Source organism: Pseudophryne corroboree, chromosome 9, assembly GCF_028390025.1.
Source record: "Pseudophryne corroboree isolate aPseCor3 chromosome 9, aPseCor3.hap2, whole genome shotgun sequence".
NCBI classification, from domain to species: Eukaryota; Metazoa; Chordata; class Amphibia; order Anura; family Myobatrachidae; genus Pseudophryne; species Pseudophryne corroboree.
The window spans coordinates 466,405,817-466,423,827 of NC_086452.1; the positions used below are offsets into that span (position 1 = coordinate 466,405,817).

Genomic DNA, 18,011 nt, shown 5'->3' on the forward strand with positions numbered 1-18,011 from the left:
AGTGAAGCCTTTCCGCTGCGGCACCATATGTGTCAAGATTACGCCGGCGGCCGTGTTTAGTTTGACGGTGCTACTGGAGGGGGGATCACAACCTGGGTGTAGGGGGACCGCGGACGGGCAGTAGCAGGCTGCTGTAGCAGGAAAACATTTTTTCCTGTCTGCAGCAGCAGCACAGCTGAAGCTATGGGCCTTATTTGATGGGGGGCCTGGAGCTGCAGCTCCATCCGCCCCATTGTTAATCCGGCCCTGTTTGTGGGGTTTATATGTGGAATGCCAACAGTCTGCGTCCCTGAGGAGTGTTTGTCATCGTGTCATTCCTCACCGTGACAAGAAGCTTTCAAACAATATTGATGCACCCCACAAACTTACAGTTGTTCAAAGGAGACAGATCAGTGTGCAATCACATGCTAAGATTTATTAACAGAGTGGCGGGATGTCACAGGAGGAGATGAAAGAATGCGGAATTAGAGGATGAGACGCCCACTGCTTCTCACAGCACAGCTACGCTCATTCCCAAACACAGCACCGTCTGACGATTGCAAATGTAGCTTATGAATTTTAAATGTGTAGGACATATGTAACAGGAGATGAAAGACACTGGTATTAAAGAAAAAAATTAAAAATCACATTGCTCAACAAAGAGATGTAGAAACCTGTATATAATGCACGTTTCAGCCAACACTGTAATAGCAGAACTGCGCACTGGGGTGTGATATAGGGCCTAATTCAGACCTGGTCGCACGCAGGCCGTTTTTTGCACTGCTGCGACCAGGTAATCGCCGCCTACAGGGGAGGGGGTTAGGGATGTGCAGGGCTGAGGACGCTTTTGCAGAGACTGCACAAACCAAAAGTTCAGGACTTACCAGCTGCGACAATCTGGCATGGAGCTGACGTCAGGATCCCTCCCTTTAAACGGCCGGACACGCCTGCGTTCGGACGGACACTCGCAGGAAACGGTGAGTATCCGCCGAGGTCCACCTTCTTTCTGTCAATCTTCTTGCGATCGCGGGTGCGATCGCTTTCTTCTTACTTCCCGTCGCTGCCTGGCGGCGGCCGTCGCCTAGCAGCGTCGCCCCTGCGCAATTCGGCCGCCGCACATGCGCAGTTCAGACCTGATCGCACATCTGCAAAAACAGCAGCGTGCGATCGGGTCGGAATTAGGCCCATAGTTTGTTGACATTCATAATGTAGAAATAAAAATGCCGACATGGTAGTAAGAAAGACACTGACCATCTTGATAAAAATGTCGACATGATAGTGTAACACCCCCGAATTTAGCAGGGTATGTTTAAGTGGTTGAGAGAGATATCACAGGTGTTGGGTGGCTATGCGACTGACCTTTCCCCTGAAATGTTGTTCCCCGTACCTTGTGACAATGCTAAATTCCCTTGTCGTATAAACAACCCTTTATGAAGTCTAAGAACACTGTACGCTGTTTACTTAAGAAGTACCGTAATGGTACGCTAGTTGCGTAACGATCGCTCAGCCGTAGGCGAGACGCTCAAGCGTCACGTTCGCTCACGGCCCAGTGATCACAGGACACGTTATTGGCTATGACTAGAGTAATGATTCGCTATGGCGTAGCGGACGCTCGAGACCACGAGGAGATCACCAGCGGCGCAGACGCTCACAACGCTATACCTTTATGTCTAAACCTTATACCAATGAAATACACGGAATACCTTAATGTGAATACAGGGTGTAAGTGCAACCTTGTGTAACCTGACTAACTACAAAGCTGCTTGTGCGTCACCGACGCTCAAGTGAACACTTAACACTATAGGAAATACACAGATACTGGTTTAGGGTCCAAAGCCTATTAACTGTATTATATCTAGTATACTTGTAAAAAGGGGATAACAGTACAAATGATACACTACAATATAACAAAGACTTCCTAACCAAAATACAATACTATCTAATACAATACAATACTAGTCTAGGGGAGATACGAGAGAAAGAGAAGGGAAAGAGAGAGAGAGAGAGAGACGGAGAGAGATGAGAGAAATTGGCTCACAGAAAGACAATGATTACGGAGAGAAACTTACGCACAAGGTAAACGATCGCATGCGCCTGGACATCCAGCACCCGATTTTCAGCAATGAGAACCGTTGAAGAGTGAGAGCTGGATGTGGTCGGCCTGCCTATTTATGCCCCACACACAATGCAATCTCATAGTCCCTACAATCCCATTGTCCATTGGATGAAGGAATTCGACCCTGTATCACAACAAAAGGTCATAGGTTGATTCATACAGGTGGGCTGTGACGATTTCAAACAGCTCAGGTGGGTGGGGAACTAGGTTTCCCGCCGCATACCTGAGTATGAGTAAATAGTAGAAATGGACATAAACTTCTTATGTCCATAACTATTCGCACGAGCGATTAATACGCTCCAAACCAACACCGGAATATTGCTAATTAAATACTCTTCCGATGGGTACCAAACACTGCTGTATGATTCCTGTTAGACCCTTCGTACGATACAAAGAGGGATTACTTTAAACAGGGACCTTCTATATTAACCAAACTTTCAGAAACTATCAAAGGGATCATGATCTATAAACTACATTAATTGTGAAAATATGTAACGAATGAGTCGCACGCTACGACTACATAAACTCTACCGTAAATACGCATACCGCGCCTGCGAGTGCACGCTATTGCGGGTATGCGCCTTCACGGGAGAGCGTACGCATGCGCAGCACGGACCAGTGTGCGGTGCAAATATGGCAACGTGCATGGGGATATTTTTCTGACTTTGACAGTCCACCCTTTGGCAGTCAATAATAACTGCCACCTTCTAAAACATTTCAAAAGGAGAAAAATATATGTCAGGGGTTAATTCATTTCCATGGTTGGGTGAGGGAGGAGAGAGGAGTAGGTGTGAAGAGGGTATGACCTAGTGTGATAGCAGAAGCATGTGTGTATGAGTCCATGTTTGGAGGGTCATGTATCATCGTGCCGTACGTGTTGTAAATCAAGCTTCGAGGTACTGCGAAGTATACATTTGAATTCCTTCTTATCCTGTGGTACAGGTCTGTGGATGGGCTGTCAAACTTTACCGAGCTCTTTTCGGATTTTGAACAAAATGGGGAGCACATTTTAGTTGATGATACATGAATGGGGGAGGTATGTGGTTGCTGATATCTGTGCCTGTATTCCCTATCGTCTATGTGTGTCATTACCTGAGGGTTGTAGAGATGAAGATAAAGAACACTTATGGAAAATGCAATGATATTCTATGTCAGGGAAATGTACATCTGTCGTCGAAGTTGTGTTCGGTATCTGTTGAGAGTCGTCTTCTTTGCGCTGTATTGCTCCTTGGGCATGAGCAAATAGCTTTGTCAGAGCCATCGGATTTACAAAAAAATGTTGGGCTAGCGTGAGTTTAAATGTACTAGGGAAACTGGGGATCCATGGCAAAGTTCATCAAGTGTCCATTTCTCAAGTGGTCAAAACTTCATCTTTGGTGCTTGTCTGTTGTCTGTATTGCGTCTCGTCAACTTCCTCGTCCAAGGGGGTCTTTGTATCTTGGAGAAAAGCAGAAAAACAGGTGAAAGAAACGGACCGTATAATCGCATTTTCATCACATTCGGGTTTCTATCATTGGGTCATAAATCAAATCCAGGTTAATTACGGTTTCCTCACTCCTCAAGCTCATCACTTTTGTACTTTGTTTGCACCTCATTAAAGCCTGCCCGCATCTAAATATCAATCCAATCGATATAACGACACCCAAGATACATAGTAGAAACTTTCCAACATCCATTATGACTCTTTGAGCCCAGTCTCCTAAACCGGAGAACCAATTTCGCGGGTTCAACCATGACACCCAACCAGTCAGCTCATTACCTACAGCAGCAAGGGTGAGATTGTGTTTTCGACGAAATTCCCACTTTAATTGCAGAATATCGTCCATCTTTTGGTCTATGACCTCTACCGGATCCTCGGTGCTATTCGTGATATAAGTGCAACACTTTATGCCGTACTGTGTTGCCAATGTAACACAATATCCGCCTGTTACTGCTGTAAGATAATTAAGAACCATCCTATGCTGAACTAGTTCTGTTTTATAAGCTTGAAGTTCTCTTCCAGTGTATCTAAACGTGTCATCATACATTTCAGTGATATTATCTAACAAATTGGCGAGTGCGGAAATGTATCTATAATTCATCACTCCTCGAGCGGTGCGAGTGAAATCTAACGCTACCAGAACCTGAATCCCGGTGGATTCATGGATAAGATCGGAGGCCGGATGCTCTAACCTTTCTGACAGTTGTCTTTTAACTCGGTGCTCGTAATGAGTGTGAGTATAAGGAGCTTGGGCACCACGGTGTATGTCTTTCATTTTGTCATGTGTTACAGTCATCACTTCAGGCAATACTTTTCCAATATAACACAATCCTTCAGAGTTTGGGGCAAGCCACTTGTACGCCTTTCTCCCGCATATGAAATATGCGTCATCGGGGAGAACATAAGGGACGGAGAAGGACATGACCATGTTACAAACCTTCCAGGTGAAATCTCCTGACCCTAATTCTTCCATCTGCTTAATGCACGTATCAGTTTGTACGATATGTGCACAGTATCCTGGTGATACCTCTCCAACTCTAGTAATCCTATTTCCTAAGGTATATCGATACCGAAAAGATTTTCCTCTACTGGCTATGTGGCGTACCAGCTCTGTATCTGTAGGCATTCTATCTGCTCTGTGTGAAAAGGTCATGGTAAGGTTGCTCCATGACACTTCCCAATTTCCCGGCTTACGGGGGTTGGAGATATTAAAACATAAGAGGGACCTATCCACATGGTATTGGTGGAGCTTCAAACTAGGAGGGCTGGAGATGTTAAATCTCCGGTCCACCGGTCTCCCACCACTTAGCTCAAGTACCTCCCCTAACGTTAAAGGAAATGGTACTAGCCCTGATTTACTATGACCCTGAGGTACTTGAGAGCATACCCAACAATCTGTTTTGTTTAACACATTACCCACTAAAGAGTGATAGTCACTCAATGGATGCCGGTCCATATGGATATTAAAACTAGATTGGCATTTCTTTATGCATCCATCTTCAACCAGATTATCACAGAGCCTACAGATACAATTTTCTTCAGCTAACAATCCATCACAATTTCTTCTATCGGATCGTTTTCTGATACTCGCCTTTGCTTGTTGGTTTGGTTGATCTTGGAAAACTACGCCTCCATCATCATAATCGGAACCCATTCCAGATCCTCTCTCGACCTCTATGGTACTCTCGCCGGAACAGACTGCTCTGGTCAACATCACGGTTAACATCAAAATCCGGATCACAGTCTCTTGGGGCAAGTCCATCTTTGAGGAGGAAATAGAGAAGAATGAGAAGGGGGAAAAAAGAAATTTCAAGGAAGAGGGGATGGGAAGTGGAGAAAAACAATAAAAGGGAGAAGGGAGTCGACAACTGCTTTCGATCTTCAAGGCTCAGGTGCCGCCTCAGTCCTCCTGGAACAGACACTCTAGTGATACAACCTCTACCGTCTGTTCCTTATCACGGGACTTCTCTGGATCAGCAACCTTCTTGCAGTGGGATGAATGAACCCAAGTCTCTCTCTCAGCAACCCTCAATGCTGTGGTGCTAGTCAATAAGACCTGGTATGGTCCTTCCCATCTATCAATAAGACAACCTGAGCGTAGAAAATTTCGTATCATTACATAATCCCCAGGTTCAATGTCATGACAATTACTATCTGGTAAATCAGGAATCACCAACTTCAGATTATCATTTTGATTCCTCAACTGCTTACTCATGTTAATCAAGTACTTTACAGTTACTTCATTGTTACATTTCAAATCATCCTGAGGGTTAATCATGACATGCGGTTGTCGACCAAACAAGATTTCAAAAGGAGACAGATTAAGAGGGGACCTGGGAGTGGTTCTGATGCTATACAAAACAATGGGTAAAGCTTCTGGCCACGTCAATCCTGTCTCTGCCATTACTTTACTCAATTTATTTTTAATAGTGCTGTTCACTCTTTCGACCTTCGCGCTCGCCTGTGGACGGTACGGAGTGTGCAGCTTGCTATCAATTCCCATCAACTTACACATTCCTTGAAAGACATCACCTGTAAAATGGGTACCCCTATCACTTTCAATGATTCTAGGGATACCATATCTACATACAAATTCCTGCACAATTTTCTTAGCTGTAAACATAGCGGTATTTGTAGCTGCTGGGAAAGCTTCGACCCAATTCGAGAAAACATCTATACAAACAAGTACATATTTCAAATTTCGACATGGGGGTAATTGAATGAAGTCAATTTGTATTACCTGGAAAGGGCCGCCGGCAGGTGGGATATGGGATGGTTCTGTAGGTATTGCTTTTCCAATATTCTTTCTCAGACAGGTAAGGCATGACATTGCTCTTTTACTCGCATGAGAGGAGAATCCTGGGGCGCACCAGTATGCTCTTACCAATTTGCACATCCCCTCCTTGCCTAGATGAGTCAGCCCGTGAGCTGCTTCAGCCAGACATGGAAGGTATGCCCTGGGGGCCACTGGTTTACCATGTCCATCCGTCCAGAGCCCTGAGGACTCCTGGCCATATCCCTTTGCCTTCCAGACTGCTCTTTCCTGTGTGGAACACAAATTCTGCATCTCACACAACTTTTGTTTGTTGATGGTATTAAATACCATCAGTTGTGTGGTGTCTGTCTGTATGGGGGTAGCAGCTGCAAGCTTTGCGGCTTCGTCTGCTCGGCTGTTACCAAGGGATACTGGGTCTTGGCTATATGTATGTGCTTTACATTTGATAACAGCCACTCTGTCGGGTTCCTGTATCGCTGTTAGAAGCCTTTTTATATACGCTGCATGCGCTATTGGTGTACCAGCTGCCGTCATGAAATTTCTGAGACGCCATAGCGCTCCGAAATCATGTACTACCCCGAAGGCGTATCTAGAATCGGTGTAGATATTGGCTGACTTGCCCTTAGCCAATTCACATGCTCTGGTTAGGGCGACCAGTTCAGCAACCTGGGCTGAGTGAGGTGGGCCTAGCGGTTCCGCTTCTATGGTGTCTTGGTCATCTACGACTGCGTATCCAGTACACAAGTCTCCCGAGTCTGACTGTCTATGACAACTACCGTCCGTGTAGAACGTGAGTTCTGCATCTTCCAGTGGGTTGTCACTGATGTCAGGCCTTGCGGTGAAATTTTGGGTCAAATATTCCATACAATCATGTGTATCTTCCTTTGCATTAAATCCTCCTTCCCCATCACTCTCACCTTCCACCCTTTGTGCCTGACCAGGCACACCTGGGAGAAAAGTTGCAGGATTTAATGCGCTGCATCTCCTTATGGTGATGTTTACTGGGGCCATTAATGCCAATTCCCATCTTGTAAACCTTGCAGATGAGACGTGTCTGGTTTGGGCAGAATTCAATAAGGCAGATACCGCATGTGGTGTATGGATTGTGAGGTTGTGGCCTAGCACGACATCTTCGCTTTTTGTCACTAGCAATGCTATCGCCGCAACGCTACGCAAGCATGTGGGGAGGGATCGCGCTACCGTGTCTAGCTGGGCGCTGTAGTATGCGACTGGCCTGCTGGCGTCACCGTGTTTTTGGGTTAGTACACCTGCTGCGCACCCAGCACTTTCTGTTCCGTATAGTTCAAAGGGTTTCCCATAGTCTGGCATACCTAGTGCTGGTGCCTGCGTTAGGCACTGTTTGAGTCTCTCAAATGCTGTTTCGGATTCGTCTGTATGCGAAATCCGATCAGGTTTGTTTGAAGAGACCATTTCCTGCAAAGGTAACGCCAATATGGAAAACCCTGGGATCCAATTACGGCAATACCCACACATTCCTAAAAACGTCCTGATCTGTTGCTGGGTTTGTGGCAGTGTCATGTCTCTAATGGCTTGGATTCTATCAGCGGTCAGGTGTCTCAGTCCTTGTGTTAGACAGTGTCCCAAATATTTTACCTTAGTTTGGCATAATTGTAACTTGTCTTTGGAAACCTTGTGACCTGTGTCTGAAAGATGAAACAGGAGCTGTTTCGTATCCTTCAGAGATGCTTCCAGTGAATCTGAACACAGTAATAAATCGTCCACATACTGTATCAATACTGATCCACTCTCTGGTTGGAAAGACTGTAAACAATCATGCAAAGCCTGAGAAAATATACTTGGACTATCTATGAAACCTTGGGGTAGCCGAGTCCACGTGTATTGGACTCCTCTGTATGTGAATGCAAACAAATATTGGCTGTCAGGGTGCAGAGGTACCGAAAAGAAAGCGGAGCAGAGGTCAATAACAGTGAAAAATTTGGCAGTGGGAGGAATTTGCATTAGGATGACAGCTGGATTAGGCACTACGGGGAACTGACTCTCAACTATTTTGTTAATCCCCCTTAGATCCTGCACTAGCCTGTAACCCCTCCCCCCACTCTTTTTAACAGGGAAGATGGGACTATTGGCTGTGCTGGACGTTCTTACCAGAATGCCCTGTTGCAGCAAGCGTTCTATTACTGGGAAAACTCCTAACTCCACCTCTGGCTTCAGAGGATACTGTGGGATTTTTGGAGCTATCCTACCATCTTTTACTTGTACAATTACTGGAGCTACGTTTGCCATTAATCCAGTGTCCAGTCCATCTTTTGTCCAAAGTGACTCTGGTATCTGAGATATCATCTCTTCTACTTGGGATGGATTCCTATTTGTCATAATGGAATGTGACATTAATTTTGATGGGGAGTCTAACATGTCTCGTACCTCCTGAGCGTGATTCTCAGGAATGTCCAAGAATACACCTTCAGGAGTACAATAAATGACGCAACCCATTTTACATAGTAAGTCTCTACCCAGGAGATTAGTTGGTGCTGATGCAGCCAGCAAAAAGGAATGCTTGGTATGCAAAGGCCCTATTGTAATCTCGGCTGGTTTGCTAACAGGGTAGTGCTGGACTACTCCTGTTACTCCCATGGCTGGAATTGTCCTACCAGTGGTTCTCATGCCCACTGTCGAATTTATCACTGACTTGGCCGCCCCTGTGTCTACAAGAAAGTTTAAAGTTTTACCAGCTACATTGATTGCAATCTCTGGTTCACTTCCAAGACTGGCAATCAACTTAACTGGCTGCAGATTACAGGTATGGCCACACCCCTAGTGGGTATGCTGACCTCCCTGAATCCCGCTGGCAGCGACTACTTGTGAGGGGGTTAGCTGGGAACTACCAGAGGCATGCCAATCTCTGTTCGGGGGATATCTTTTTGTTTCCCCTGTATGTGGCTCGAAACTCCGCCTCTGTGGACCCTGCTCCCAATGTCGTGTGTCGTGTCGTTGTCTAGGGGGTTGAAAAGATCTTTGTACACTCTTTGTTCTACAGTCTCGTGCATAGTGTCCCGGTCTGTTACAAGAAAAACATGTTATTACACTTGCCTTACCCACAGGATTCGGTGGTACATACGCAGGCTGCCTTGTGGTCAGCGCCTGTATACTTACGGACATCAACTTATCACTTTGCGACTCCCTGTGCCTAGTGATGTTTCTGTCGTGATCAATAGCAGCCTCTCTCAATGTGGACACTGACAGACCTCGCCAACATGGTTGTGTGGTCTGTACCCTAGCTTTTAATGTTTCTTTCAAACCATCCATCAGTACAGATACTGCTACTTCTCGATGGTTTGGGTTGGTCTTAATGTCTTCTATACCAGTGTACTTTGCCATTTCTAATAGTGCCCGGTGGAAATATTCTGTTGCCGTTTCGGACTCCTTTTGCTTAATGGAAAATATTTTATTCCATTTAACAACGGCTGGGAAATACTCTTTTAGCTGTAAATTTATCCTTTTTACATTATCCTTGTTGTACACGTCTGTAAGCGGTACATCTTTATCTAATGCGCAGTCAACTAAAAATTGAGTTGCATCGACATTGGAAGGTAAACAAGCTCTTAGCAGTATCTGCCAATCCTTGTTGTTGGGTTCTACAGTGTTACCTAGATCCCTGATGTATTTTTGGCTAGCAACTAAGTCTTTCCTGGGGTCAGGAAATTCGGACACTATTGTTCTTAATTCCATTCGGGAAAATGGAGTGTACATGGCAATGTTCCTTATGGGAGTGGCTCCAGACACATCTGTTTTTCCATTGGGAACTGCTATTACCCTTACAGGAGCAATTCTGACAGCCTCATTCTGCGTAGATTCTACAACTTGTGGTACAATTGTTTCAGTGTAGTGCATGGTGCCGTACTTACCCGTTGACACGACCTCACCTATCCCTCCGCTAGGGGCTTTCACTAATCTCGTGGGTGTCGCTGTGCCTACTGTGGTCTCTGCTATGGTGGCCGCAAGAGAGAGAGCTGAAATTGTTGCCGAATCTTCTTCTTGATCACACTCCTGAGGAAGGTTCAAAACAGGGTACAACTTGCACGGGTTAATAATAGCATGAGTTACTTGGTTAACATCATTTACATTTACAGGGTTACTAAGTGTTTGTGTTTTACAACCCAGTGCGTTTCTCTCCGCAATCAACTTCTCTCCTGCAATGTATGGTGGAGGAGGGGCTGTGGCTATCAGCTTACTGACTGCCCCAGATCCTGCCGCCAGAGCCAAACCTCTCTGTATCTCACCTTCCTGGTGCCATAACTGTAAATAATCATGATGCTGAATTCGTCTCTTTGTTGATTTTACGAGACATATCCTCCTCCTTAAATTTTGTAACACGTCTGGACTGAAGCTACCTATTCTTGGGAATTTGTCCCGGTCTTGTACAGTCATTCTCTCCCATTCATCACATAAAGATTCTGTGTGACTTCCGTATTTTTCACACATGATGTACCTTGCCGACCCAACGGGTCGGTTCTCTGAATCAACCCGAACCGAGGTTGATCGCCCCCTACCTGAACAACTGGCCCCCATAATTCTGCAGGTGTTGCTTATTCCTCCTTGGATCTTTATCTCACGGTTTTCAGCGAACCCTTGCAAACAAACCAAGATGTCCTGGGCAGGCCGGCGGTGGCGGTTTACCAAGTACCCCACTTACTTCTCGCCCACGTTGGCCAGTACTGCAATAACTGTAACCAGAGCTGCTGTACCCAACCCAGGGCCCCTGTGAACCTCCTGTTTACTGGAACATATGAGGGTTACCCGAAGGACACTTACTCTTTCCAGTAAAGGTGGGGTTGTTAGATAGTTCCTGAGTGACCAGCGAACTTCCCTTCCAAAAATAAAAAATTACATAAATCACGTCAGAATGTACAGATAGCGTTTGTGACCACTTTACTCTAATGGTATTAGGTCAGATTACTAACTACTGCACACAATTACGTGCGGTCCAATCGTTCAGTACATAAGCACTACTTGTCATGTACTGAAAGATCAATGGAATCGATGTTTCCGGCCGCGATTCCTTCAGCAAGAGCTTATGGCCTATATGGGTTCTGCACCAACACCCCAGGCGTTGTGCCTCTTGTACCTTTATAGCGGACCTCTTTGTCTATTTTACCTGTTACCTTATGACCTCCTGGTCTGTTACCGTCTGTTAATGACCTCCTGGTCTGTTACCTTATGACCTCCTGGTCTGTTACCTTATGACCTCCTGGTCTGTTACCTTATGGTCCGCTATACTCTAATGCTCAAATATTATTTAACCAGGGATGCCTCCCCAGCCACCGTGTATGTCACTTACACGTGTGTCCCTTGACGAGTACCCGACTTTCCTTTTGGTTCAACCTCTTAAGTTATATAAACTTATGTAATAAAAACACACTCACTCAACACATGTACACTTTGTTTCTATATCTATTTCTGCGCAGAAATTGTCTTCAGTCCAACAGTGTTACCAATTAGGAGCAGGATCTGTTAAACTAAATTTCAGATTTTTTTTCAAAAATAGATTTGCGTTATTTACCGCGTCGCGTTATTTACCGCTGTGCGTTACTTATCGCCTTTGCGCTAATTATCGCTTTGCGCTAATTCAACTTTTCGTGACTTGAGCTACGTGGGCGTAACCAGACGCTACGTTGCGTAATGTACGCTGCGTGCGTCTGCCGTTTGGATTGCGTACGCAAGTCTTTTGTTAGGGACACGTGTACGCAAAACAAAGATCCACCGTAACACAATTTCTACCTTTATCAATGTAGATGATCCCTGATCATCTACCGCACACCACACTGACTGTCTTATCTCCCAGACAAGCCGTGTGTTGGTCTATACTTTAACTATTACCTCTACTATGAAATAACAGCAAATCTCTTTTTGCACTTTCTATCAACTATAAAACTTGGCAAACAGGAATAGTGATATACGAAATTTGAAAAAGAAATGCAGATAAATGTATGCGTGCGTGTATACGCAAGACAGAAGAGAAATAAAACAGTTTTAAAAGACACAAGCGTTTTGTTCTTACTTCCGGTTCCCGGATTCCTTCAGCACTCTTTATCTAAGCGAAGCAGACGCTTATCCCGTCAGCACTGCGAGACAACCTCCCACCCTTTGCTGGGGGGATAATGTCTGCTGATCTACCTAGTGCAGATATGAGAAGGATAGGACGAGTCCCCAATTGACAATGCTAAATTCCCTTGTCGTATAAACAACCCTTTATGAAGTCTAAGAACACTGTACGCTGTTTACTTAAGAAGTACCGTAATGGTACGCTAGTTGCGTAACGATCGCTCAGCCATAGGCGAGACGCTCAAGCGTCACGTTCGCTCACGGCCCAGTGATCACAGGACACGTTATTGGCTATGACTAGAGTAATGATTCGCTATGGCGTAGCGGACGCTCGAGACCACGAGGAGATCACCAGCGGCGCAGACGCTCACAACGCTATACCTTTATGTCTAAACCTTATACCAATGAAATACACGGAATACCTTAATGTGAATACAGGGTGTAAGTGCAACCTTGTGTAACCTGACTAACTACAAAGCTGCTTGTGCGTCACCGACGCTCAAGTGAACACTTAACACTATAGGAAATACACAGATACTGGTTTAGGGTCCAAAGCCTATTAACTGTATTATATCTAGTATACTTGTAAAAAGGGGATAACAGTACAAATGATACACTACAATATAACAAAGACTTCCTAACCAAAATACAATACTATCTAATACAATACAATACTAGTCTAGGGGAGATACGAGAGAAAGAGAAGGGAAAGAGAGAGAGAGAGAGAGACGGAGAGAGATGAGAGAAATTGGCTCACAGAAAGACAATGATTACGGAGAGAAACTTACGCACAAGGTAAACGATCGCATGCGCCTGGACATCCAGCACCCGATTTTCAGCAATGAGAACCGTTGAAGAGTGAGAGCTGGATGTGGTCGGCCTGCCTATTTATGCCCCACACACAATGCAATCTCATAGTCCCTACAATCCCATTGTCCATTGGATGAAGGAATTCGACCCTGTATCACAACAAAAGGTCATAGGTTGATTCATACAGGTGGGCTGTGACGATTTCAAACAGCTCAGGTGGGTGGGGAACTAGGTTTCCCGCCGCATACCTGAGTATGAGTAAATAGTAGAAATGGACATAAACTTCTTATGTCCATAACTATTCGCACGAGCGATTAATACGCTCCAAACCAACACCGGAATATTGCTAATTAAATACTCTTCCGATGGGTACCAAACACTGCTGTATGATTCCTGTTAGACCCTTCGTACGATACAAAGAGGGATTACTTTAAACAGGGACCTTCTATATTAACCAAACTTTCAGAAACTATCAAAGGGATCATGATCTATAAACTACATTAATTGTGAAAATATGTAACGAATGAGTCGCACGCTACGACTACATAAACTCTACCGTAAATACGCATACCGCGCCTGCGAGTGCACGCTATTGCGGGTATGCGCCTTCACGGGAGAGCGTACGCATGCGCAGCACGGACCAGTGTGCGGTGCAAATATGGCAACGTGCATGGGGATATTTTTCTGACTTTGACACTTGTTTCAAAGTACCATGTTCAGAGAGGTAGGAAAGATTGATACAATTCAGAAGTGAGTCAGCAATTCCAACAGGAAGTCTTTTATTAATCTGCAATGAACTCTGGATTTGGGATGATTGGTTTAGTAAAAAACGTTGCTTGGGTGGTAAATCACAAAAAGAAGACTTTGTCATACAAGAGGTACAGGAATATGCAATTTTCCTACAGTTCACACCACAAAAGGTCATCCAGTTTGCAAAAGACAAGTTATGAGAATCACGAAGAAGAATTATTAGTCAGGATGAGAAACAATTGGAATCACAAAATGAATATTAAATCATTGGAATCAGGAAAATCAAATCAAACACTGTGCATTCCATTCTATGTGATCACAATATGTTTCAGTAATACTAAATACTGAATTTCTAACTTCCCCTAGCCAAGGTAACAAGTATCTTCAGCGGTAATATTTGTTGGAGCTCTTATTAAAGTCTGCAGTGCCATGGCGTGTCAATGGGGGAAATTGGCACACAGTAATTGATGGATACTGGGATGGGAATTGGCAATACAAGTACTGACAACTGGAGAGAAAGAAAGCTCTTGTGTGGGCGCACTCTTGTGAAAAGAAGAAAAATTCTTCAAATATGAATCAAAAAGATGGTTAAAACATACGTTTATTAATCAAAAAATTAAAAAGTTACCCCTCTGAGATCCAAAGAAAAATGTAAAAAGTAAGAAAATTTTTAAAAAATGTTGGAATGTTCTGGTCTGTAAATCACACGAGAAGGATTAGAAAGGCTGCAGACACCTGATAGTCTAACACCCGTTTCTCCTGACCAGTACAGATGTTCTGTATTAATGAGACCAACCAGGGAGGTCAGTTGTTATGTCTTTGAAGGACCACTGAAAGGGGTCAATACTGGACAAATTGCTGGTCACCTGTTATTCATATGGCACAAGTTGGCAATGTATCTTGGCATACCTGAACGCTATTGGGAATGCAGAAACAATTGGAGAAAAGAAAAGGAAAGATAAAGAAAAGGGGGGAATAAATAGTGGTGATACTGCTGTTGGTGTCCACCCTTAAAACGAAGGGGAATAGTATCCTACTCTACAACACCAGGTATTCCCAGGGAGTCTCCTCTCAGGTACTGACCCGGCCCACCGCTGTTTGGCTTCCAAGATCGGACGAGATCGGGCATTAGCAGCGTGGTATGATAGTAGAGAGGCTATCTACCAATGAGAGTGCATCTATATAGGAATAGTAGAAAAAGGAGATTAGTAAAGATAAAGTCTTTTAGTATGTGGATCTGCTTTCCCAGAGTGTAGAGGGGGTGTGAAAAGATATTTATTTATAGTTTGATAATATGAAGTTGTGAGGCCATGCCCACTTTTTCAGGAGAGTGCGCGCTGAAGGGGGGCGCTTAGAAATTTTCTCGCTCGGGGTGCTAGTAGGCCTAGAGCCGGCCCTGGTTGCCCAAAACTCAGTCCTTTATCACAGATATGTCTCATCCTTGTGTTTAAACCAGTGGCAGAACTGTGGGAGGCAATGGAGTCGGCTGCTGCCGGGCTCCTGACCTTCTCCATTGCCTCCCACCCGACAATCCATTGACTGGAGTTGACGGAGGAGCAGTGTTACGGCAGCAGCAGCTGCCTCCTCGTATGCACAGAGAGCGCTCAGCTGACAGCTGTCTGCAGCTAGGGGGAGCTCCAGCGCACAGCTGCTCACAGGACTTAGAGCTGGCCGGCTGAAGCTCTCTCTTCCTCCATCCTGGGGATAGCAACAGGTAAGCACTGGCAACATCTGCCTCAAGCTGCTGCATTGTGTGTGTGTGTGTGTGTGTGTGTGTGTGTGTGTGTGTGTGTGTGTGTGTGTAAGTAAAAGTGGCATGTGTGTGTGTGTAACTGTGTGTGTGTGTAAGTGAAAGGCATGTGTGTGTGTGTAATTGTGTGTGTGTAAGTGAAAGTGGTGTGTGTGTGTGTGCATACCTCCCAACTGTCCCGCTTTCAGCGGGACAGTCCCGCTATTCGGACCCTGTCCCGCTGTCCCACCCGCGGGCAGCAGTGTCCCGCGGGTGGGGGGGCAATGGGGGGAGGCTTTGATCACCCGCTGCTATGCTCTGCAAAACAGCCGGTGATCACTGAAAACATGCTGTGTGCATGCGCACGGCATGTATTCAGAGCTAGGAGGGGAGCGGGGGCTGCCCAGCTGCTCGGGGAGCGCTGGGCACGCCCCCAAAAGGCAGAAAAACGGGCCGTTTGGCGAGGCCACGCCCACTCGAGCGAGTCCACGCCCATCGCGGGTGAGAGTCCCGCTTTCTTACAGCCACAAGTTGGGAGGTATGGTGTGTGTGTGTGTGTGTGTGTGTATGTGTAAGTGAAAGAGGCATGTGTGTAATTGTGTGTTTAAGTGAAAGTGACGTGTGTGTGCGTGTAATTGTGTGAAAGTGGCGTGTGTGTAAGTGAAAGTGGCGTGTGTGTGTAATTGTAAGTGAAAGTGGCGTGTGTGTGTAATTGTGTGTAAGTGAAAAAGGTGCGTGTAAGTGAAAAAGGCATGTGTGTGTAAGTGAAAGAGGTGTAAGTGAAAGAGGCATGTGTGTAATTGTGTGTTTAAGTGAAAGTGACGTGTGTGTGTGTGTGTAATTGTGTGAAAGTGGATTGTGTGTAAGTGAAAGTGGCGTGTGTGTGTGTAATTGTGTGTAAGTGAAAGTGGCGTGTGTGTGTAATTGTGTGTAAGTGAAAAAGGCGTGTGTATGTAAGTGAAAGAGGTGTGTGTGTAAGTGAAAGAAGCGTGTGTGTGTAAGTGAAAGAGGCGTGTGAGATAGTGAAAAAGATTGTGTGTGTGTGTGTGTGTGTGTGTGTGTGTGTGTGTGTAAAAGAGGCATGTGTGTGTAAGTGAGAGGTGTGTGTGTGCGTATCTATACTATTGTGAAAGGCACCTGAGTACGCTGCTACTGTTCACCCTGTGTACCAGATATCTACACCTATATGTATAGGGGGGGACACCAACATTTTATCATGTCTCCGGGCGACTGGGGCGAACTTACGCCACTGGTTTAAACTCTGCCCTGGAGCACAAACATTTCTCTTGAACTTGTAATAAACCCAGTCCCGGATTAGCCCTCCTTCTATGTGCCTTAGCTGGTACAGTATGGCGCTGCTGGCCACGACCTTGTTAATCAGTGGCTAGTTTGTAACACAGGTGGTGGGGGCTGAAGGCACACTTGTCTGTGGCTGGCTGTCACTTTCAAACAGTCCTCACTCAGACCCAGGAAACAGAGGTATACACTGGCTGTTCCCACTGTAGTGGCTCCTCTCTCTCTCTCTCTCTCTCTCTCTCAAGATGGCCGTGGTGTCCACACCAATCACCAGGCCTGGCAGTGTCCAGTCCTCCGGCTGCGTCCTCTCAACACCCGCTCTCCGACAACACTCTCCGGCAACGCTCCGCTGCTTTTCCTTAGCAGAGCTGCTCTCACCACCCAGCGTCCTGCGGCTGTCTCCAACACACAGCTTCCACTCTGCTCCGCGTTCTACCGTCTGCCAGCGCCATACTTGCCTACCTGACCCTCTCCATGAGGGAGAAAATGCTCTGTTCCTGGACTTTCCTGGTAATGTATGATTGCCATCACCTGTGGTGAGCTAGATAATTGATAAGAAAGGCGTTTCACCACAAGTGATGGCAATCATACATTACCAGGAAAGTCCAGGAACAGAACATTTCTCCCTCATGGAGAGGGTCAGGTAGGCAAGTATGGCCAGCGCACACCACGCTCTCCTCCTTCTTCTTCCCAGCACTCTCTGCTTCTCCCAGCAGCCTCTCGCCAATCAGCTTTCTCCCCTGAGGCCACATGACTGGACCCAGGGCTGCATTTTTCCTGCTGCTGTGGAGCTTCAACAAAGGCTTTTTAAAGGGGCACACACACAGTGTCGGGGTGCCACAATTAGATTGTAAAAAATTTCCTGGGTGGTATAAACCTGGTTCAGTGGCTCCAGTGCTGTCTTCCAGGGCTGGTGGTGATGTTAGGATGACTACCAGCTCATGGTTTGAAGCTTCTGGTGGTGAGGATATCATTATCCTCTAGCCTACCCCTT

At 45.7% G+C, this 18,011-nt stretch overlaps 1 pseudogene; it reads right to left on the bottom strand.

Moving 5' to 3' along the window:
- Positions 1-15,027: 15,027 nt before the first annotated feature.
- Positions 15,028-15,145, bottom strand: LOC134962316 (5S ribosomal RNA; annotated as a pseudogene).
- Between the last annotated feature and the right edge of the window lie 2,866 nt (positions 15,146-18,011).